Source organism: Pseudophryne corroboree, chromosome 5 (genome assembly GCF_028390025.1).
Source record: "Pseudophryne corroboree isolate aPseCor3 chromosome 5, aPseCor3.hap2, whole genome shotgun sequence".
NCBI classification, from domain to species: domain Eukaryota; kingdom Metazoa; phylum Chordata; class Amphibia; order Anura; family Myobatrachidae; genus Pseudophryne; species Pseudophryne corroboree.
In genome coordinates, this window is record NC_086448.1 from 210758482 (window position 1) to 210782289 (window position 23808).

General features: G+C 44.6%; 1 protein-coding gene across 4 annotated transcripts in view; it reads left to right on the forward strand.

Moving 5' to 3' along the window:
- The window catches only part of ZEB1 (zinc finger E-box binding homeobox 1), a 244780-nt gene that overhangs the window by 93563 nt on the left and 127409 nt on the right, over positions 1-23808 (forward strand). The window lies entirely within an intron of this gene.

The following is a 23808-nucleotide window of genomic DNA, read 5'->3' on the forward strand; positions in this document are numbered from 1 at the left end:
TATTGAAAATGTGATTGTATTTGCTCAGCTTGATGGCCCAGAACATGTGCATTACTGTGCTCGCCTTTCAAGTTCGAGGCTTCCCATTAAAATGTGACAACTCAAGCAAGATTACAACCTAACTCGAACATGGTCAAACCATTTGATTCTCTCAAAAGGATCAAATTTGTAATAGGTCTAAAAAGTGAGAGAGTATTATAATTTCTGATTTTTTAACCGATACAGTGAGCTGATTTGAGCATCTTTAATTATGAAGTCTCTGAAAATAGTGCCAGCATGCAATGAAATTGGTATGGTGCTTGACCAGAATGACTAGAGGGCATTTAGAAGCTGCCACAGGCTCAAAGGTTCTGCAACTGGCCATGTCTGTACAGTCAAATCCATGAAGCAACAGAACAACATGCTCCAGAGACACTGACACTAGACTTATTGGGGCTACCTGGGGAGTACAGAAGGGGAATACCATGCTAAACTATGTAGGGTAGGTAAGACTGCAGCATGCAGGTTATGTATGACTTGCTGGCTATAACTAATATAAATGGGGGTTCAGGTGACCAGGGTGTCTCATGTTAGCTGGTAAGTCCTGAGTGGCTGGAGGCACTTACCTTCGGGTTGGTCTGGCAGTCTCTTGCTGTTTCCCTTTCTCTCTGATTGTACTAGGGAAAGGAAGTGTGATGAGAGTGTGGTAAGAGGTGGATATAGAAAAGTCTGCATTTGCCAGCAATGTAGGCATATCATTTATTGATCCAAGTCAGTGACTTCAATTAAAACAGAGCAAATAGTGTACAGACCTGAAATAAAATTGATTGATTCCTGTGGGGAGATTCACTTCTGCAGTTTACCTCATACTCCATAGAGGTGCGCAAGGAATACAATGATGATGGCATAGTATAATACACGGTAATGCGAGCAGCTACACATTGTGACCCAACATTGCACGGAATTAAATTGCCTTTTAAGATAACTTATACACATACAGCAGGTGTTGGTAAACCTTCCATAGGCGTTGATAAACTTTATGCTTGCCCTGGCTTTTATAAAATCATCTAAAGAGTATTCATTATCGCATCGCAACTCTTCATAGACCTAATGAGAATTACAATAGAACTTATTTTAACTACCATCAACACCTTTGGGCACTGCCGGCAATGACCCGAAAATAAAACTAGTCAGCACGTTATTTACTTACATTATGTAAGTAATGTAAAAGCTCTTTAATTGGAATTTGAGAATGCATATTAAATGCCTTATAATAACACCTACGTGTAGAGTTATATTGTCGTAAGCATAGCCTGATGTGCAGAAGCTTGTAGGTGTAATTATTGTTACAATATTGCTAATGCATTACATTATAAGTGATTGTACATTATTGTTTGCCAGGCTCCATGATTACATGGATGGTGACATCATTGGGACAGTTTTCAATCCATTAATACTTTTTTATTAAGCTATCCACTCGGATAAGCTGCCAGGCAAGAGCTTTGGGCTTAATAACTATCATGTTTTATGCCTAGATGATTGATCTTCTAAAACCAATGAGAATTTGGCTTAATGTTGTCTTAATGACTGACGGGTATAGACTGATGCATCTAATTAATAAGGACAAGTCACTTTTCGTTAACCTCATTGTTTCTTATTAACAATATACTGTATTTATTGATGGGAAAAGCAGTTTTGGACTAGAGATGGAATAACCCTTCTGGATACAATCTAGTGTACTTAACCCTTTCTGTACCTATTTTAACAGTGCATCATTTTTACACCCTCCAACTGTACCTTTTTAGCAGGTACAGTACCTTTTTTTTTGGTCTGTACCGATTTTTGGCTCTCCAAACTTCCATTGAAAGTACCGGAAAACAGGCGTGGTCACACCCCATTTACCTGTGGCCACGCCCCCTTTCCAACTTTGTGCCGATTTTTATGTGTAAAATGTTGGCGGGTATGCATTTTCATAGCGGAATATACCTTAAGCATTTTGTTAGTAAAACGAGTACAGGTGGCTTAGATTGACATCAAGAAACTCTCCAGGATGGAGATTATGGTCATGTTCCTCTTTGAGAGACGTAAGACTGAGCCCACTGTGAGAACAAGGCATGGATAGTGTTATACATTGGTAATAGAACGTAGAGTCTGGGTGAGCGCTGTGCTCCATTGAGCTATACTTACGTGTCCATGTCATCCCGGGCTGTGAGGTTTCTATAACACCTACAATATACTTATATTATCAGGCCTTTCCTCTAACCCTCTTCTGCATTTCCTGACCTCCGTATCATTTGCAGATAGCATAATGTAATTTCTGCATGTCCTAGTACTGGTCAACATTTTCTGTTCTGTCTATACTTTAAGGGGGGATCTGCTTGTTTTTAGTGTTTACTTGTTTTATCTAGCCCTTACATATTAATGAAATATATATATATATATATATATATATAAACAGTGAAAAACGAGGCGGCACTCAGAGGCTTCAGAAAAGCAGCAAACTTTGTATTAGTGCAGATCAACGTTTCGGGGTCTCCCCCTTCGTCAGGATTAGTGCAAAATGTCAGACAGTGCAAATAAATACCACTTACCCCCAATCAGAACATCCCCGCATGCTGATGCCGCTGGCCGCAGCCGCCGGACCTCCGTTCTGACGTCACCCGCGTCTCAGCGGAAGTGACGCGCCGGGAGCCCGTCGGCGCGTCCATGGCAACGCACCCTGGTAACGGAGTTGTAAACAATGCATGAAACACCAGTGTCAGTTTCTGATAACAACGTGACGTGCCCACTTAAAAGTGTTTGCTGCAATATAATGCAGCACCATAATTAAAAACCAACAGTGAACAGTTAATATATTACCAGGTTAATAAACGACATATAAGTGATAAAAAACATAATGCACATGCAAACAAATTACAAGATAAAAATACACATCAGTGACCTGCAATGCACCGGCAGTTACTAGATGCAGATACATTTTATATTAGTATATATTGCAACTACCCCCTGGGCCTAGCATCCTATCCTACATGAAATTGATGAGCCCTAGGTTATCATTAAGACCCACAGGCCTAAGAGTGTTAAGCCTGTGGATCCACCGGGATTCCAGCTGCAATAGCTTTTTCCCTCTGTTACCACCTCGCATAGATTCAGGAACGTGATCAATTATTCTATGTTTAAAAGTGGCCATCGTGTGTCGGTGCTCCAAAAAATGTTTGGCCACAGGTTGGTCACCCTTCCCTGTGGCCAAAGCATTCCTAATGGCCAGTCGGTGCTGTGCCATCCTGATCTTAAACTGGCACTCGGTTTTGCCTATGTAGTATCTGCCACAAGGGCACATAATGGCATACACGACAAATTTAGTGGTGCAGGTAAGAGGCCATCTAATCGGGAATTTTTTACCAGAGCAAGGGTGCACAATGTGATCGCCCACGGACATATGCGAACACGTTGTGCACCCAGTGCATTTGAAGCAGCCATTCTTGCGTTTCAGAAAATGTTTCGGTTCCTCTCTGAACTTGGCCATATCTGTTTTAACGAGCAAATCTTTGATGCTCCGCCCCTTCACAAAGGTAGGCATAATGTGGTGATGTTTAAACATTGGCAACTCAGGGTCAGAGGTTACCACCGGCCAAAGCTTCTTAATCTCTTTTTGAATATGTTGGCTGTGTACGTTATAAGCACTAACCCATGGGATTACGTCACCTAACTTTTTCTTCCCTGCAGGGGCCAAACAGTCAATTCTATTCCTTTTTACTGCCTTGTTACGGGCTTGAGTTAACAATTTTTGTGGGTACCCTCTGACTCGTAGTCTGGTCTCCATCTCGTCTAGCTGTCTGTCCCTTTCCTCAAGGTTGCTGTTGATTCTGCATACTCTTAATAATTGGGCATAAGGGACCCCCCTGACCGTGGGGATTGGATGACAACTATCGTACCTCAATATTGTATTGCGGTCAGTTGGTTTCTTGTATAACGACGTGGCCAACTTACCATCCCTGATTTTAATATTCAGATCCAGGAAACAAATTTCATCTGGACTGCTGTTCAATGTTAATTTGACAGGGCTATCAGTGGCATTATGTGCCGCAATCATATTGGCCAAATCTATTACATCTCCATGCCACATTATCAGCAGGTCGTCTATGTATCTAAAATACATGAATAATCTACTAGACACTGACCTGTTGGTAAAAAACAGACTGCGCTCCACATCCCACATGAAGGCGTTAGCAAACGAGGGTGCCACGGAAGATCCCATGGCACACCCCGTTTGCTGCCTGTAAAACTGCCCATCAAAACTAAAGAAATTATGAGTAAGAGTGAATTCAAGCAATGTCATGAAGAAATCAATATCAGGGCCGTCATATAGGCCATTCCCAGTGATCAACTGGCGAACAGCCTGCATCCCTTGGCTGTGAGGGATGCAGGTGTACAGGTTAGTAACATCGATCGTGGCTAACGAAATATCAGGGGGAATGACGTCAAGTGACCCAAACTTTTGCAGTAGAGTAGTGGAATCTTTAAGGTGGGTAAAAGTACCCTGCACACAGGGCTGCAAATAACTATCCAGAAAGATGGCCACTGGTTCACACAGCGACCCACGGGCAGAAATGATAGGTCTGCCCGGGGGTCTCTGTGCGTCCTTGTGGATTTTTGGAATGATGTAAAACAAGGGGGACACGGGATATTCCAGCAGTAATTTATCGGAAATCTCCGTGGAGATGATGTCCTCATCCTTAGCCTGCTGTAGGATATTTCTTAATTCAGCCTGGTAGGCCGCCGACGGATCATGTGGGAGCCTGCAATAAGTAGCTTCATCACTGAGCAGCCTCAGGCATTCAGCTCGGTAGTCTGTAGTCTCCTGGACCACGATCGCCCCTCCCTTGTCCGCACCACGGACTACGATGTCCTTCCTCTTACTTAGATCACGCAAGGCCATCCTTTCATCATGTCGCAAGTTGTGTGGTTTGTGACCATCCTGCGTGTGCCCTGCTGCTTCCACCATCCTGTGAAAAGTCTTAAGAGAGGCATTTTGTGTGCTGGGATCAAAACGCGACCTGGGGCCCAGTTTCTGAATCCTCGGTGGTAACTTGTCTTTCTGTTTGCCAGGCGGTTGTTTACCAAAGTACTCTTTCAGTTTTAATGAACGATGAAGTTTATAAGCATTGACCTTCCAGTCAAACTCGTCACCATAAGAAGTTGGGACGAAAGATAGTCCTTTGCTGAGGACTTTTGTTTCAGCCAGAGTAAGCGGGGTTTTAGACAGATTGAAAATTAATGTTTCTTCGCCCTGGGTAACTTGGGGCGGGTTCTGTCTTTTGTTCTGACCGCCTCTTCGCGTCCATTTCTGTTTCTTCCTCGTGCCGGATATTCTGCACGGGTATTTACCCCTAAAGGGGATTCACGTTGCACAGAAGATGTTACTGGAGTGCGGGCGTCGTCAGACTCACTCGCAGATGTGTTCTCAAACCGCTCAGGCTGTTTCGTTCTACGGAACCGCTGGAATTTCCCACCGCCTGATGTGTTGGTGGTAGTTCCCAGCCATGGGTACACTCGATGAAAGGTGTAATCAAGCTGAACTTTGGAGAGCTTTTCTTTTTTGAATTTCAACAGGTTATTCTTGTAGTGTTCCACCTGTTCATTCAATTTTGTCAACCAGGCTGTCGACTGTTCGGCCGCCAGCAGTGGGGCGTGTTCTTGCTCAAAAGTGGCTATATGCTCTTTTGTTTTGTTGTGCTCTCTAGTGGATTCGTCGATCACCAAGAGGATCAAATCCATGGAGCACTTATTCAGTACGGATATCCACTTTTTGCAGAACTCCATATTGTACCGCCCAATAGTGGGTACATTATGTACCCTAAAACCCCTTGGGAGCTGTTTCGCCCGATAATAATCGGAGAGTGTCCGGCTATGGTACAAGTAGTCAAGTTCCCTCTTTCGTAGCCTTAATAGCTCCCTAAAAGCCTCCTCATTAGTAGTGACAAATGGTTCCGAAAACACTGGCTCTTTGTGCAAAATGCTTTCTGCCTCCAAATCTGAAAAACTGAGAGTATCGTATGTATCACAGTGTAAGAGGAATGAAGTGAAGTCCCCTGGCTCTGGAGCCGATGTAGCCATGATGAGTTGCAGATCAAACTGGGCTGTTGTCGGTTAAAGTGCTAATGTGCAGTCTAAAGTGCTTGCAGTGCCAATGTAAACTTGTGAAAAAAAAGGAAAAACGGGAACAGAGGTGATCCTGTGGATAATGTGGTAAGTCCCAGTATATAAAGTACCAGTGCCTTGAGTACAGAGTCTCGGTGCCTGCACGGCACAGGGAGACCCGGATACATGCAACAAAATGGACTCCGGCACTTGGATATGTCCCTTGCACGGGACTGTCTTGCTTAGGTGCCCTCCTCCGTGGACAGCGTCCACCTTACATATAAACAGTGAAAAACGAGGCGGCACTCAGAGGCTTCAGAAAAGCAGCAAACTTTGTATTAGTGCAGATCAACGTTTCGGGGTCTCCCCCTTCGTCAGGATTAGTGCAAAATGTCAGACAGTGCAAATAAATACCACTTACCCCCAATCAGAACATCCCCGCATGCTGATGCCGCTGGCCGCAGCCGCCGGACCTCCGTTCTGACGTCACCCGCGTCTCAGCGGAAGTGACGCGCCGGGAGCCCGTCGGCGCGTCCATGGCAACGCACCCTGGTAACGGAGTTGTAAACAATGCATGAAACACCAGTGTCAGTTTCTGATAACAACGTGACGTGCCCACTTAAAAGTGTTTGCTGCAATATAATGCAGCACCATAATTAAAAACCAACAGTGAACAGTTAATATATTACCAGGTTAATAAACGACATATAAGTGATAAAAAACATAATGCACATGCAAACAAATTACATGATAAAAATACACATCAGTGACCTGCAATGCACCGGCAGTTACTAGATGCAGATACATTTTATATTAGTATATATTGCAACTACCCCCTGGGCCTAGCATCCTATCCTACATGAAATTGATGAGCCCTAGGTTATCATTAAGACCCACAGGCCTAAGAGTGTTAAGCCTGTGGATCCACCGGGATTCCAGCTGCAATAGCTTTTTCCCTCTGTTACCACCTTGCATAGATTCAGGAACGTGATCAATTATTCTATGTTTAAAAGTGGCCATCGTGTGTCGGTGCTCCAAAAAATGTTTGGCCACAGGTTGGTCACCCTTCCCTGTGGCCAAAGCATTCCTAATGGCCAGTCGGTGCTGTGCCATCCTGATCTTAAACTGGCACTCGGTTTTGCCTATGTAGTATCTGCCACAAGGGCACATAATGGCATACACGACAAATTTAGTGGTGCAGGTAAGAGGCCATCTAATCGGGAATTTTTTACCAGAGCAAGGGTGCACAATGTGATCGCCCACGGACATATGCGAACACGTTGTGCACCCAGTGCATTTGAAGCAGCCATTCTTGCGTTTCAGAAAATGTTTCGGTTCCTCTCTGAACTTGGCCATATCTGTTTTAACGAGCAAATCTTTGATGCTCCGCCCCTTCACAAAGGTAGGCATAATGTGGTGATGTTTAAACATTGGCAACTCAGGGTCAGAGGTTACCACCGGCCAAAGCTTCTTAATCTGTTTTTGAATATGTTGGCTGTGTACGTTATAAGCACTAACCCATGGGATTACGTCACCTAACTTTTTCTTCCCTGCAGGGGCCAAACAGTCAATTCTATTCCTTTTTACTGCCTTGTTACGGGCTTGAGTTAACAATTTTTGTGGGTACCCTCTGACTCGTAGTCTGGTCTCCATCTCGTCTAGCTGTCTGTCCCTTTCCTCAAGGTTGCTGTTGATTCTGCATACTCTTAATAATTGGGCATAAGGGACCCCCCTGACCGTGGGGATTGGATGACAACTATCGTACCTCAATATTGTATTGCGGTCAGTTGGTTTCTTGTATAACGACGTGGCCAACTTACCATCCCTGATTTTAATATTCAGATCCAGGAAACAAATTTCATCTGGACTGCTGTTCAATGTTAATTTGACAGGGCTATCAGTGGCATTATGTGCCGCAATCATATTGGCCAAATCTATTACATCTCCATGCCACATTATCAGCAGGTCGTCTATGTATCTAAAATACATGAATAATCTACTAGACACTGACCTGTTGGTAAAAAACAGACTGCGCTCCACATCCCACATGAAGGCGTTAGCAAACGAGGGTGCCACGGAAGATCCCATGGCACACCCCGTTTGCTGCCTGTAAAACTGCCCATCAAAACTAAAGAAATTATGAGTAAGAGTGAATTCAAGCAATGTCATGAAGAAATCAATATCAGGGCCGTCATATAGGCCATTCCCAGTGATCAACTGGCGAACAGCCTGCATCCCTTGGCTGTGAGGGATGCAGGTGTACAGGCTAGTAACATCGATCGTGGCTAACGAAATATCAGGGGGAATGACGTCAAGTGACCCAAACTTTTGCAGTAGAGTAGTGGAATCTTTAAGGTGGGTAAAAGTACCCTGCACACAGGGCTGCAAATAACTATCCAGAAAGATGGCCACTGGTTCACACAGCGACCCACGGGCAGAAATGATAGGTCTGCCCGGGGGTCTCTGTGCGTCCTTGTGGATTTTTGGAATGATGTAAAACAAGGGGGACACGGGATATTCCAGCAGTAATTTATCGGAAATCTCCGTGGAGATGATGTCCTCATCCTTAGCCTGCTGTAGGATATTTCTTAATTCAGCCTGGTAGGCCGCCGACGGATCATGTGGGAGCCTGCAATAAGTAGCTTCATCACTGAGCAGCCTCAGGCATTCAGCTCGGTAGTCTGTAGTCTCCTGGACCACGATCGCCCCTCCCTTGTCCGCACCACGGACTACGATGTCCTTCCTCTTACTTAGATCACGCAAGGCCATCCTTTCATCATGTCGCAAGTTGTGTGGTTTGTGACCATCCTGCGTGTGCCCTGCTGCTTCCACCATCCTGTGAAAAGTCTTAAGAGAGGCATTTTGTGTGCTGGGATCAAAACGCGACCTGGGGCCCAGTTTCTGAATCCTCGGTGGTAACTTGTCTTTCTGTTTGCCAGGCGGTTGTTTACCAAAGTACTCTTTCAGTTTTAATGCCCGTAACAAGGCAGTAAAAAGGAATAGAATTGACTGTTTGGCCCCTGCAGGGAAGAAAAAGTTAGGTGACGTAATCCCATGGGTTAGTGCTTATAACGTACACAGCCAACATATTCAAAAACAGATTAAGAAGCTTTGGCCGGTGGTAACCTCTGACCCTGAGTTGCCAATGTTTAAACATCACCACATTATGCCTACCTTTGTGAAGGGGCGGAGCATCAAAGATTTGCTCGTTAAAACAGATATGGCCAAGTTCAGAGAGGAACCGAAACATTTTCTGAAACGCAAGAATGGCTGCTTCAAATGCACTGGGTGCACAACGTGTTCGCATATGTCCGTGGGCGATCACATTGTGCACCCTTGCTCTGGTAAAAAATTCCCGATTAGATGGCCTCTTACCTGCACCACTAAATTTGTCGTGTATGCCATTATGTGCCCTTGTGGCAGATACTACATAGGCAAAACCGAGTGCCAGTTTAAGATCAGGATGGCACAGCACCGACTGGCCATTAGGAATGCTTTGGCCACAGGGAAGGGTGACCAACCTGTGGCCAAACATTTTTTGGAGCACCGACACACGATGGCCACTTTTAAACATAGAATAATTGATCACGTTCCTGAATCTATGCGAGGTGGTAACAGAGGGAAAAAGCTATTGCAGCTGGAATCCCGGTGGATCCACAGGCTTAACACTCTTAGGCCTGTGGGTCTTAATGATAACCTAGGGCTCATCAATTTCATGTAGGATAGGATGCTAGGCCCAGGGGGTAGTTGCAATATATACTAATATAAAATGTATCTGCATCTAGTAACTGCCGGTGCATTGCAGGTCACTGATGTGTATTTTTATCTTGTAATTTGTTTGCATGTGCATTATGTTTTTTATCACTTATATGTCGTTTATTAACCTGGTAATATATTAACTGTTCACTGTTGGTTTTTAATTATGGTGCTGCATTATATTGCAGCAAACACTTTTAAGTGGGCACGTCACGTTGTTATCAGAAACTGACACTGGTGTTTCATGCATTGTTTACAACTCCGTTACCAGGGTGCGTTGCCATGGACGCGCCGACGGGCTCCCGGCGCGTCACTTCCGCTGAGACGCGGGTGACGTCAGAACGGAGGTCCGGCGGCTGCGGCCAGCGGCATCAGCATGCGGGGATGTTCTGATTGGGGGTAAGTGGTATTTATTTGCACTGTCTGACATTTTGCACTAATCCTGACGAAGGGGGAGACCCCGAAACGTTGATCTGCACTAATACAAAGTTTGCTGCTTTTCTGAAGCCTCTGAGTGCCGCCTCGTTTTTCACTGTTTATATGTAAGGTGGACGCTGTCCACGGATGAGGGCACCTGAGCAAGACAGTCCCGTGCAAGGGACATATCCAAGTGCCGGAGTACATTTTGTTGCATATATATATATATATATATATATATAGATAGATGTACGCACAATAGTTTGTAAGTTAAAACTGTTGACAATAACATTAATTGGGGGTTTCACGTTTTTAGAAGAAAAATCAATATAATATCTTTTGGAATCATAGTACTGCGGCGGAAGTCCCTTACCATGCTCCATATGCTGTATTTAGACATAAAGAGCTAGGATCAATGCTATTCATATGGGTGTGGATCATAGGGTTGACAGTAACTAGGTCGACCACTATTGGTCGACAGTGACTGGGTCGACACCTGAACTGGGTCAACACTGTCATTAGGTTGACATAAGCAAGGTCGACATGGAAAAAGGTCAACATGAGTTTTTAACATTTTTTCTCTATCGTCCTAGTGGATGCTGGGGTTCCTGAAAGGACCATGGGGAATAGCGGCTCCGCAGGAGACAGGGCACAAAAAGTAAAGCTTTACGATCAGGTGGTGTGTACTGGCTCCTCCCCCCATGACCCTCCTCCAAGCCTCAGTTAGATTTTTGTGCCCGGCCGAGAAGGGTGCAATCTAGGTGGCTCTCCTAAAGAGCTGCTTAGAAAAGTTTAGCTTAGGTTTTTTATTTTACAGTGAGTCCTGCTGGCAACAGGATCACTGCAACGAGGGACTTAGGGGAGAAGAAGTGAACTCACCTGCGTGCAGGATGGATTGGCTTCTTGGCTACTGGACATTAGCTCCAGAGGGACGATCACAGGTACAGCCTGGATGGTCACCGGAGCCTCGCCGCCGGCCCCCTTGCAGATGCTGAAACGAGAAGAGGTCCAGAATCGGCGGCAGAAGACTCCTCAGTCTTCTTAAGGTAGCGCACAGCACTGCAGCTGTGCGCCATTTTCCTCTCAGCACACTTCACACGGCAGTCACTGAGGGTGCAGGGCGCTGGGAGGGGGGCGCCCTGGGAGGCAAATGAAAACCTATTTTGGCTAAAAATACCTCACATATAGCCTCCGGGGGCTATATGGAGATATTTAACTCCTGCCAGAATCCACTAAAGAGCGGGAGACGAGCCCGCCGAAAAAGGGGCGGGGCCTATCTCCTCAGCACACAGCGCCATTTTCCTCACACAGCTCCGCTGGTCAGGAAGGCTCCCAGGCTCTCCCCTGCACTGCACTACAGAAACAGGGTAAAACAAGAGAGGGGGGGCAAAATTGTGGCAAAATTATATTATTAAAGCAGCTATACAGGGAGCACTTATTATAAGGCTATCCCTGTCATATATAGCGCTTTTTGGTGTGTGCTGGCAAACTCTCCCTCTGTCTCCCCAAAGGGCTAGTGGGGTCCTGTCTTCTTTAAGAGCATTCCCTGTGTGTCTGCTGTGGGTCGGTACGTGTGTGTCGACATGTATGAGGACGATATTGGTGTGGAGGAGGAGCAATTGCCAAATATGGGGATGTCACCCCCTAGGGGGTCGACACCAGAATGGATGCCTTTATTTATGGAATTACGGGATAGTGTCAACACGCTAAAGCAGTCGTTTGACGACATGAGACGGCCGGACAATCAATTAGCACCTGTCCAGGCGCCTCAAACACCGTCAGGGGCTGTAAAACGCCCTTTGCCTCAGTCGGTCGACACAGACCCAGACACAGGCACTGATTCCAGTGGCGACGGTGATGAATCAACCGTATTTTCCAGTAGGGCCACACGTTATATGATTTTGGCAATGAAGGAGGCGTTACATATTGCTGATACTACAGGTACCACAAAACAGGGTATTATGTGGGGTGTGAAAAAACTACCTATAGTTTTTCCTGAATCAGATGAATTAAATGAGGTGTGTGATGAAGCGTGGGTTGCCCCGATAAAAAAATGCTAATTTCAAAGAAGTTATTGGCTTTATACCCTTTCCCGCCAGAGGTTAGGGCGCGCTGGGAAACACCTCCTAGGGTGGACAAGGCGCTCACACGCTTATCAAAACAAGTGGCGTTACCCTCTCCTGAGACGGCCGCACTTAAAGATCCAGCAGATAGGAGGATGGAAAATATCCAAAAAAGTATATACACACATACAGGTGTTATACTACGACCAGCTATAGCGACAGCCTGGATGTGCAGTGCTGGGGTAGCTTGGTCAGAGTCCCTGATTGAAAATATTGATACCCTGGATAGGGACAATGTTTTACTGTCTTTAGAGCAAATAAAGGATGCATTTCTTTATATGCGTGATGCACAGAGGGATATTTGCACACTGGCATCACGGGTAAGTGCTATGTCCATTTCGGCCAGAAGAAGTTTATTGGACGCGACAGTGGTCAGGTGATGCGGACTCAAAACGGCATATGGAAGTTTTGCCGTATAAAGGGGAGGAGTTATTTGGTGTCGGTCTATCGGATTTGGTGGCCACGGCTACAGCCGGGAAATCCACCTTTTTACCTCAAGTCACTCCCCAACAGAAAAAGACACCGACTTTTCAACCGCAGCCCTTTCGTTCCTTTAAAAACAAGAGAGCAAAGGGATATTCATATCTGCCACGAGGCAGAGGAAGGGGGAAGAGACTGCAACAGGCAGCTCCTTCCCAGGAACAGAAGCCCTCCCCCGCTTCTACAAAAGCCTCAGCATGACGCTGGGGCTTCTCAAGCGGACTCGGGGGCGGTGGGGGGTCGTCTCAAGAATTTCAGCGCGCAGTGGGCTCACTCGCAGGTAGATCCCTGGATCCTGCAGATAATATCTCAGGGGTACAGGTTGGAACTAGAGACGGATCCACCTCGCCGTTTCCTGAAGTCTGCTTTACCAACGTCCCCCTCCGACAGGGTGACGGTCTTGGAAGCCATTCACAAGCTGTACTCTCAGCAGGTGATAGTCAAGGTACCTCTTTTACAACAAGGAAAGGGGTATTATTCCACTCTATTTGTGGTACCGAAGCCGGATGGCTCGGTAAGACCTATTCTAAATCTGAAATCCTTGAACCTGTACATAAAGAAGTTCAAGTTCAAGATGGAGTCACTCAGAGCAGTGATAGCGAACCTGGAAGAAGGGGACTTTATGGTATCTTTGGACATCAAGGATGCGTATCTCCACGTTCCAATTTACCCCTCACACCAGGGGTACCTCAGGTTCGTCGTACAGAACTGTCACTATCAGTTTCAGACGCTGCCGTTTGGATTGTCCACGGCACCTCGGGTCTTTACCAAGGTAATGGCCGAGATGATGATTCTTCTTCGAAGAAAAGGCGTATTAATTATCCCATACTTGGACGATCTCCTAATAAGGGCAAGGTCCAGAGAACAGCTAGAGATGGGATTAGCACTGTCTCAAGAAGTGCTAAAACAGCACGGGTGGATTCTGAATATTCCAAAATCCCAGTTAATTCCGACAACACGTCTGCTGTTCCTAGGGATGATTCTGGACACGGTTCAGAAAAAGGTTTTTCTCCCGGAGGAAAAAGCCAAGGAGTTATCCGAACTTGTCTGGAACCTCCTAAAACCAGGAAAGGTGTCTGTACATCAATGCACAAGAGTCCTGGGAAAAATGGTGGCTTCTTACGAAGCAATTCCATTCGGCAGATTCCACGCAAGAATTTTCCAGAGGGATCTGTTGGACAAATGGTCAGGGTCGCATCTTCAGATGCACCAGCGGATAACCCTGTCTCCAAGGACAAGGGTATCTCTTCTGTGGTGGTTGCAGAGTGCTCATCTATTGGAGGGCCGCAGATTCGGCATACAGGATTGGATCCTGGTGACCACGGACGCCAGCCTGAGAGGCTGGGGAGCAGTCACACAAGGAAGAAACTTCCAGGGCGTGTGGTCGAGCCTGGAAACGTCTCTTCACATAAACATTCTGGAACTAAGAGCAATCTACAATGCTCTAAGCCAGGCAGAACCTCTGCTTCAAGGAAAACCGGTGTTGATCCAGTCGGACAACATCACGGCAGTCGCCCATGTGAACAGACAGGGCGGCACAAGAAGCAGGAGTGCAATGGCAGAAGCTGCAAGGATTCTTCGCTGGGCAGAGAATCATGTGATAGCACTGTCAGCAGTGTTCATCCCGGGAGTGGACAACTGGGAAGCAGACTTCCTCAGCAGACACGACCTTCACCCGGGAGAGTGGGGTCTTCATCCAGAAGTTTTCCACATGCTGGTAACCCGTTGGGAAAGACCAATGGTGGACATGATGGCGTCTCGCCTCAACAAAAAACTGGACAGGTATTGCGCCAGGTCAAGAGATCCGCAGGCAATAGCTGTGGACGCGCTGGTAACGCCTTGGGTGTACCAGTCGGTGTATGTGTTTCCTCCTCTGCCTCTCATACCAAAAGTATTGAGAATTATACGGCAAAGAGGCGTAAGAACGATACTAGTGGTTCCGGATTGGCCAAGAAGGACTTGGTACCCGGAACTTCAAGAGATGATCACGGAAGATCCGTGGCCTCTACCTCTGAGAAGGGACTTGCTTCAGCAGGGTCCCTGTCTGTTTCAAGACTTACCGCGGCTGCGTTTGACGGCATGGCGGTTGAACGCCGGATCCTAAAGGAAAAAGGCATGCCGGAAGAAGTCATTCCTACTTTGATTAAAGCAAGGAAGGAAGTAACCGCGCAACATTATCACCGCATTTGGCGAAAATATGTTGCGTGGTGCGAGGATCGGAGTGCTCCGACGGAGGAATTTCAACTGGGTCGATTCCTACATTTCCTGCAATCAGGATTGTCTATGGGTCTCAAATTGGGATCTATTAAGGTTCAAATTTCGGCCCTGTCGATTTTCTTCCAGAAAGAATTGGCTTCAGTTCCTGAAGTCCAGACTTTTGTTAAGGGAGTGCTGCATATACAGCCCCCTGTGGTGCCTCCAGTGGCACCGTGGGATCTCAATGTTGTTTTGGACTTTCTCAAATCTCATTGGTTTGAACCACTAAAAACTGTGGATTTGAAATATCTCACATGGAAAGTGATCATGCTACTAGCCCTGGCTTCGGCCAGGAGAGTGTCAGAACTGGCAGCTTTATCTTACAAAAGCCCATATCTGATTTTCCATTCGGACAGGGCAGAACTGCGGACTCGTCCGCATTTTCTCCCTAAGGTGGTGTCAGCATTTCATCTGAACCAGCCTATTGTAGTGCCTGCGGCTACAAGCGACTTGGAGGACTCCAAGTTGTTGGACGTTGTCAGAGCTTTAAAAATATACATTTCAAGGACAGCTGGAGTCAGGAAATCTGACTCACTGTTTATACTATATGCTCCCAACAAGTTGGGCGCTCCTGCGTCTAAGCAGACTATTGCTCGCTGGATTTGTAGTACGATTCAGCTTGCACATTCTGTGGCAGGCCTGCCACAGCCAAAATCGGTAAAAGCCCACTCCACAAGGAAGGTGGGTTCTTCTTGGGCGGCTGCCCGAGGGGTCTCGGCATTACAACTCTGCCGAGCGGCTACGTGGTCGGGGGAGAACACGTTTGTAAAATTCTACAAATTTGATACCCTGGCTAAGGAGGACCTGGAGTTCTCTCATTCGGTGCTGCAGAGTCATCCGCACTCTCCCGCCCGTTTGGGAGCTTTGGTATAATCCCCATGGTCCTTTCAGGAACCCCAGCATCCACTAGGACGATAGAGAAAATAAGAATTTACTTACCGATAATTCTATTTCTCGGAGTCCGTAGTGGATGCTGGGCGCCCATCCCAAGTGCGGATTATCTGCAATAATTGTACATAGTTATTGTTACCTAATTCGGGTTATTGTTGTAGGGAGCCATCTTTCAGAGGCTCCTCTGTTATCATACTGTTAACTGGGTTTAGATCACAGGTTGTACGGTGTGATTGGTGTGGCTGGTATGAGTCTTACCCGGGATTCATAAATCCTTCCTTATTGTGTACGCTCGTCCGGGCACAGTATCCTAACTGAGGCTTGGAGGAGGGTCATGGGGGGAGGAGCCAGTACACACCACCTGATCGTAAAGCTTTACTTTTTGTGCCCTGTCTCCTGCGGAGCCGCTATTCCCCATGGTCCTTTCAGGAACCCCAGCATCCACTACGGACTCCGAGAAATAGAATTATCGGTAAGTAAATTCTTATTTTTGGTGTCATTTTTTTTCGTAAAGTGACCGGGATGCCAAATTTGCGCACCGTATCCCCTCGCTTTGCTCACCATGCTTAGGGGAAGGTTACTATTTCCAATCGTAGTCCATGTGGATCATAAAGTATGAAAAAGATCAAATCATTTAAAGAAAAAAAAGTGAAAAACTCATGTCGACCTAGTGACAACGTCGACCTAAAAACCGGATCCCATTCATATTTACCCTAATGCCATATTCAAATGTGTCATTACAGCCTTTACTTAGAAAAATAGACAAATTCAGTTTTAAAGTAAAAAACAAACAAACAAACAAACAAACCTCTTTAAGCAACGTGAAGCTATTGTAATCAGCAACTGTCCAGCTTTTTTGTTAATTGCACCCATGTTTGTTAATATGCAGCCAAACAGCTCCTTAGGAAACCATAATAGAGTCACGTCCCTATGGACTAGTGACTGAAAAGGCCACAACTTCATGATTACTGTTTCAGCTGACGAAATAGCCACCTAGCTAGCTAACGCATACTTGCAACATTTTATTCCATCTATTTGCAAATTGTTTTACTTTGTAAAAAAATGTAGCTGTAGCCATATTCATATTCATATTTATATATGTCTGTGCAATTGTATTAAAACAAATTTCCTCTTCTGCAGAATTAACCAGACACCTGAAATGTATAAATGGTATTGCATAATAATGTAGGCATAGATTTAACCTAATAACCTTTATTTAATTAGGCTGCCCCGTCTATAAATGATTGCTGACTTGTGTGCTTTAGAGTAATTTACAAAAATAAAACCACATATTAGGTCTATAATGACATTACACCTTCTCTCCTACAAGCATATTCTTACATGTGACCTTATGAGTGGTTCCTACCCTGCTGAAATGATGAATTTTTCCGTGGCACTGTGATGTCATCAGTGGAAAACTAGAATGTAATTAGGTTCTACATTTCCACCTGTGGTGATGGAAATAACGCTCATTGGCACTTAACGATACATTCCTGCAGATAACAGAAAGACCAATTAGACTTCTGATGCTGTGATTAATTAACAACCTGTGCCTTGGAAAAAAAATCTGTAACTATTATAATATTTTTTGCCCTTTTAGTTTATTTCTGCTTCATTGAGCTGCCAGTGCTAAGAAATATGTGTAATGCGTCCCCAAAGTTTACTTGTATAACTTGTACCATAGAAATTACTGTAGAGACATTCAGCAATGGAGGATTTGCAACTCCTACAGAACCGAAAGTAAAAATAAACTATTGCTGTATACCCAACAGCATTTACTATATTTCTGTCAGGTAAACTTGAAGCATGTTTCTGGTTTACTTTTGGTACAGACTAGAAAAAATTTAAAAACTTTGGTATTGGCTGGTTTCCAGTACCCAGTGTATCAAACTATCTGAGTGGCTGTTTTTCGGAGCTGATGGGAGTGGTAAACATTCCATGATATACGTCTTTTAGATGTTGATGTATGAAGAAGTGAAAATAGTGGAGAAGATGCCCATGACAACCAATCAGCATCTACCTATCATTTTATAGAATGAACTTGATAAATTATACCTTGAAGCTGGTTGGTTGCTATGGGCAACTTCTCCACTGGTCCACTTATTCACTCTTTTCACTGCTTTATACATTAACTCCTCAGTCTCTTACTCCATACCTGGAATTCTCTTGGATGAATAATGTTTATTACGATACTTTATGTACTAGAAAGGAAAATCAGTGGAGACCTGGGATGGCCATAGACCAAACGTTCTCATCATCGGTCCTCAGGACCCCACACAGTGCATATGTTCCAGGTCTCACAGAATCACAAATGAAATAATTAGCTCCTCCTGGGGATCTTTTCAAATGTGTCAGTGAGTAATGAGTACACCTGTGCACCTGCTGGGTTACCTGTAAAACGTTGACGGTTTGGAGTCCTGAGGACCAAGTTTGAAAGCCTATGCCATAGACCATAGAAGATTTAAGATCATCAGTGGTCTATGCCCGTTGTGGAATGCTTTTACCAACAATGAGGGAGATCCAGATGGTTTCCCGCGTTCGATGATACAGAAGCACCAAATGTCACAGAGCTTAGCTCCACCGTCTGAAGCACCCGTGATATCCCGACCCTAGGCTCTGATTGTCCATCAACCGATTGAATGGTATAGCAGGGGTGACCATCGGTGGGTGAAAACAGCGACGGTACCCTTACAGATGTTTTCACACCATCGCGGTTAACCATCAATGGTACCATCGATGGACAGCCCTACTGGAGAATTGTATGGGTGGAACATCTAAATTTGTATTTTTTGAGTGGTCACATGTGAGACTATATATTTACTGCATGGAAGATTGTTACTTTTGGGACAGGTAAATTTGTATTCACCTAAAGAGGGTATAGGACAAGCTGTTTCTATGTTTGATGTTTCAGAGCAAGTCTGCATCTATTTATTGTATCTGGATTTCTTAGGTACTGGCCAAACAAACTGTAATAGGGTCCGAGTTTGCCGGAGGAGCGGGATGCAGGCCGATCTCGGACGTTTTTTTTTTTTAATGCAGCAATCGTTTGCAAGGCATGGTTTTGCTTTGTAAATGATTGGCGCTTTAAAAACCATCTGAGATTGGCCTGCATCCCGCACCTCCGGCAAAGCCTGTCCCTATTACGTTTGCCCCATATCACATTTTGGGGCAGATGTACATAGTCCAGGCGAAGCAGAATCCCCGGAAACAGTCCGTTTTCGTCCGAAAACGGGGCTGTTTCACACGAAACCACACAGGTTTCACTGAACCTGTGTGTTTTCGGGAGGGAGGTTTTTTTTTTTTTTTTACAGGCAATCAATCTGGATAGCCTGTAAAAAAAAATCGGTGAAACATCAGAAAAAAATCCAAAAAACAGCTAAAAACTGCAATTTTTCGGACCAGATGTTTTTATTGTGGATAATTGGATATCCCCCATAGCCTGTAACATGGCAGTTAGGAGCAGATTGGCTGGTACTTTATCTCCATCCACTTTATCACTCTCCAAGGCTTAGTACATGTGCCCTTTTGAGCCAATAGATTGTCAAAATGCCAGAAATAAAGTTACAAAGAAAACCCTATTATTCTAGTAATGCAAGTATTTAGTGAAGGATATGAAGAATTAGTATTAACTCGTCAGTGGCACATTGGACACTCTGGTATCTAGAAGGATATGTAGAACAAGAAGATTTGTGGCCAAACTCATTTTGTTGTGAAATCCGTCACTCAGGCAAAACCTCTCCTATCTGATGCTACCAGTCGTTGAAGTACTAAGATAGAGGTGGAACCTACTGGCTCTGCAAAACTGGCTGCTGATGTGCAGATAAAAATGTTTTTGCACTGCAGAAACCTGCTCAGTGTTTATCCTCTTGTTGTTCTAACTTTTAAACAGTTGAAATTTCCCATACTTTCTCCGTAAAGCTTAATCCACACTCTGTACGGTCCTGCAAGTCACCATTTTAGCATCTTTTGTAGGTCTGACTTTCTGTATTTAAAATCCACATTTCTTTAGATGAGACAGATCCATGGATAACTGTTCTGGAAGCTTCACATTTGTGCAGCATTATTAATAGATATGATAGGTGTGTAACAGTAATATGACTCATACCTGTTTTCACTAACCCACGTCAGTGGTCTATGTGTATCAGATCGTTATCAGAAGTCAGGCTTTCTGTGTACTGTAGAGGATAAGAGGCTTTTTCTTTGTGCACACCAAAAGCCTCTTTCTGTGCACCAGAAAGATCTCTTGCATTGAAGGGAACACCAACAGCCATATCTCCATTCCATGGTCACACGTGGGCGCTCCCCTATCTTCCTGGGCGAGACCCTCCTCCCTAAATTGTCTGCTTCATCCACTCTGGCAACTTCCTCCAGGATCTCCTGGAAGGAACTTCATAAAAGTTGGCATGTATCGTGGACCTCAAAGTGGGTGGAGTTTACACAAAAAAGTGGGTGTTTCTGGGCAGATCAGAGGCGTGGTTAATTTTGCCCCTCTTTTGCATGTCTGATTGTTGAGCGGCATGCCATAAGCATTATTCATGCGAGTACAGCCGACCACTGAAGCATGAGGTGCTCTATGTCTAGTGAATTGTTAGGCTGACATTGCCTCAGCCACTGCCTCCTCTTTTAGCTACAAGCACACTGTAAATTCTACCCTAGGTATGTGAACTATTGTCTATACATCTGGGAATGTTACACAATGACCTCATATTGAACCAAGCTGCATTTTAAAGTTAATGTGCCTTTACATGTACATACAATTAAAACTTAAAGCTACCTACAATTTGTTATGCAAGAAGAATGTATCTCCCTACATTATTCTCCAGAATCACAGTACTCTCACCTGTGTCCATTGTTATGCTGACAGAAAAGCAAAACTCCAGTCACCCAGCTGTTGGTTCACCTTTGCTTTTAGTTGAAGATAGAGTATGTCTCTTTACTGTAACTATCTGCACATTGCTTTGTTGCTGTAAATCATACCCTGGCCATGGCGACGGTATCTGTCCAAATAGACTCTGTGTACCCCATAAATACCTAGACAGTGATAACATCCAGACTGCTAACTCGCACCATACCTCACAGCTAATAGAAAACACCAGCAACAGAGCACGTTTTAGGGAAGGCCAGCTGCCACAGCTTGTAACTTCATTCTGGGCAAACACCCTGGATGGGTCAGTCACATATTATTATCCTCAGTGTTTATGTGGGGCTTAATTTCGCCTTTCTATAAAAACATAACTTATATACTATATACGTGCCTTACTTCCCTAATAATATGCACCGATCACCTTCTCTTCATTGCCCACAAAATGTTTTTTTTTATTTTTTTTTAGCTAAAATAAGAGTCGTTTTATGTTGTCCCAATAGAAGACATAGTCACAGAAAGTCTGCATCCGTTTCATCGGAACTGGAAGCGCAGCTGTCCTGGCAGCCTCCTACTTGTGTCACCATTACATAGCTTTCTCTGTAACTATGGTTACATTATTTAAAATGACATATGATGTCAGAATTTCAGCACATTTACCAGTCAGCTGAAGCTGGAAAACATATTTAATGTTTATTCTTCCCATTTTGTTCCTCCAGCTGATCACTGTGAAAATTAGGAAGTTTTCATTTCCTTTTTTTTTTAATAACTCTTAAATTACATCACAGCTATCTTGTATAAAGTATTTATAGGGATTCAGTATGATATGCCGATGGACGGGGTGTTGGCCGTCAGAATCCCGACAACGGCATATCGGCCAACACAATGACCTTCCTGTTCCTGTGTATTATTTTTTTGGCTTTTTGAAAGGAGACTAGAAATGTAAATAAGAATACAACAGAAAATAAAATGTGATGCAGTGAGAGGGAGATGATGGGATTGTGGTACCATACCTCCGAACTGACCCTGTTTTGGCAGGAATCCCAATTTGTGGATCCAGAACGAGGCAGGGATGTGCTATCGTTTGTTGGCAGCCATTTTGTGCATTATGCTGTTTGATGATCTAGCTCAGCATAACTGCATTCTTGGAAATGACTTTAAAATCTCGACAATTAATGAGTTAAGGAAGTCTATGTATGTATGTCATGTATTTTAGTCATACTTACCTCTGCTAAGGGAGTAGGCCAGCTGCCTAAATCTGTCCTCTTCTCCAGATAAGAGGGCGTTTTGTGGGCTGGATGATGCTTTTGTGCGGAATTGCTTTACCTCAGGGCACCCCACCCCTGTTGATCAATGCTGCGAATTCTGCAGAGCTGCAATTACACAATTCATGCCCACCATACTGCCCCCTCCTGCCTCTCTTGGGCAGCCCAGCAAGTATTATGTTATTTACTACTATAGAAAGTAAGGCATGGGGGCAGCCATATTATGGGCTATATTAAGATGTTAGGAATGCTGGAAATTAATTTACTATACATGTTTGAGTACTGATTTCATCAAATACAATTCTCTAGCCATAATAAGACAGGCTCAGAATTGGAATCCACTCGTACGTTTGTATTTAACACACTTGCTGCACTAGCATGGTACATTATGGCTGCTGCATTGCCTTGTGTGTCTGTGAGGCATGCTGGCTGAGAGCCAGGGTATAAACCTGCACTGTGATTCCTCATAGAAGGTGCTGTATTGTGTCCAGGAAATTTATCTTTACCTTTCTTTTTCCCTTTGCTGGTTCCTGTGTGGCCTGGAGCTGTGTTAATCAGCAGGCCTCCCAAGTGTGTCAGACTGCCTGCTCCTTACCTTTTATAGCCCGTGGTTTCCGGACTGGTATAAATACCTCCACAGCCCAAACCTGGCTTTCCCCTCTTCACTCCACTGCTTTCCTAATTGGTGAGACTTATGTGTCTGTTCTGGGCATTTAACTGTTCCGCTTCCTGATTTTCTTTGTTTTTCATCTTTGTTACACTTATTCTTCTGTTCAGCGACTTTGTTTACTAGTGATCACAGTGTGCAAGGATGCCTTGTTCACAGAGACTATCTAAAATGCTTCCTCATAGACTTTTATGAGATTTAAATGAAACCAGTTACTAAATGCATGCATGTCACTAAACACAGAGTCCCAGTGTGAAGAATGGTGTTGACATCAGTATACTACTGTATGTACTCACAGGCACTGCAAGACTATAGCAAAAACACTCTTACAATGTATTAGTACATTTTATTTGTTAACTATGTAGCAAGGTTTAAAAATAGGGGGGAAAAACTCCACCAGAATGGATGATTCTTTGAGATGTGACCACATTTATCATGTTCCTGAATGCTAAAAACTAACATGTCTTTTAAATGGTCATTCAAGTTATACAATGTTTTTTTCTCTCCTCCCCCAGTTCACCAGATTAGTCATTTGTGTGTGTGTGTGTGTGTGTGTGTGTGTGTGTGTGTGTGTGTGTGTGTGTGTGTGTGTGTGTGTGTGTGTGTCCAATACCCTCACCCCCCCCCTTCCCTTTCCCGGACCCTTGAGGTTTGTCCAGTTCAATAGGACTAATAGGACTACAGGGCTTCATTCTCTGCTGATCAGCTTTTACATAGTGGCACCAGTAGGAAGGAGAGGTCCACGCTCCTGAACAGAGGTAGGCACATAAAATCATGGGTTGGTTGGCACCAGGGGCGGATCCAGAAAAAAATTACAGGGGGGGCACCATAAGTGGTTGTGCTATCAAGGAGGGGTGGAGTTAGAAGTAGAGTGGGCGTGACCAAGTTTAAGTGGGTGTGACCAATTGTGTGAGGTCAAGTGCTTAATGTGAGTATCGAGTGTGTCTATGGTCGAAATGCACTGCTGGAGGG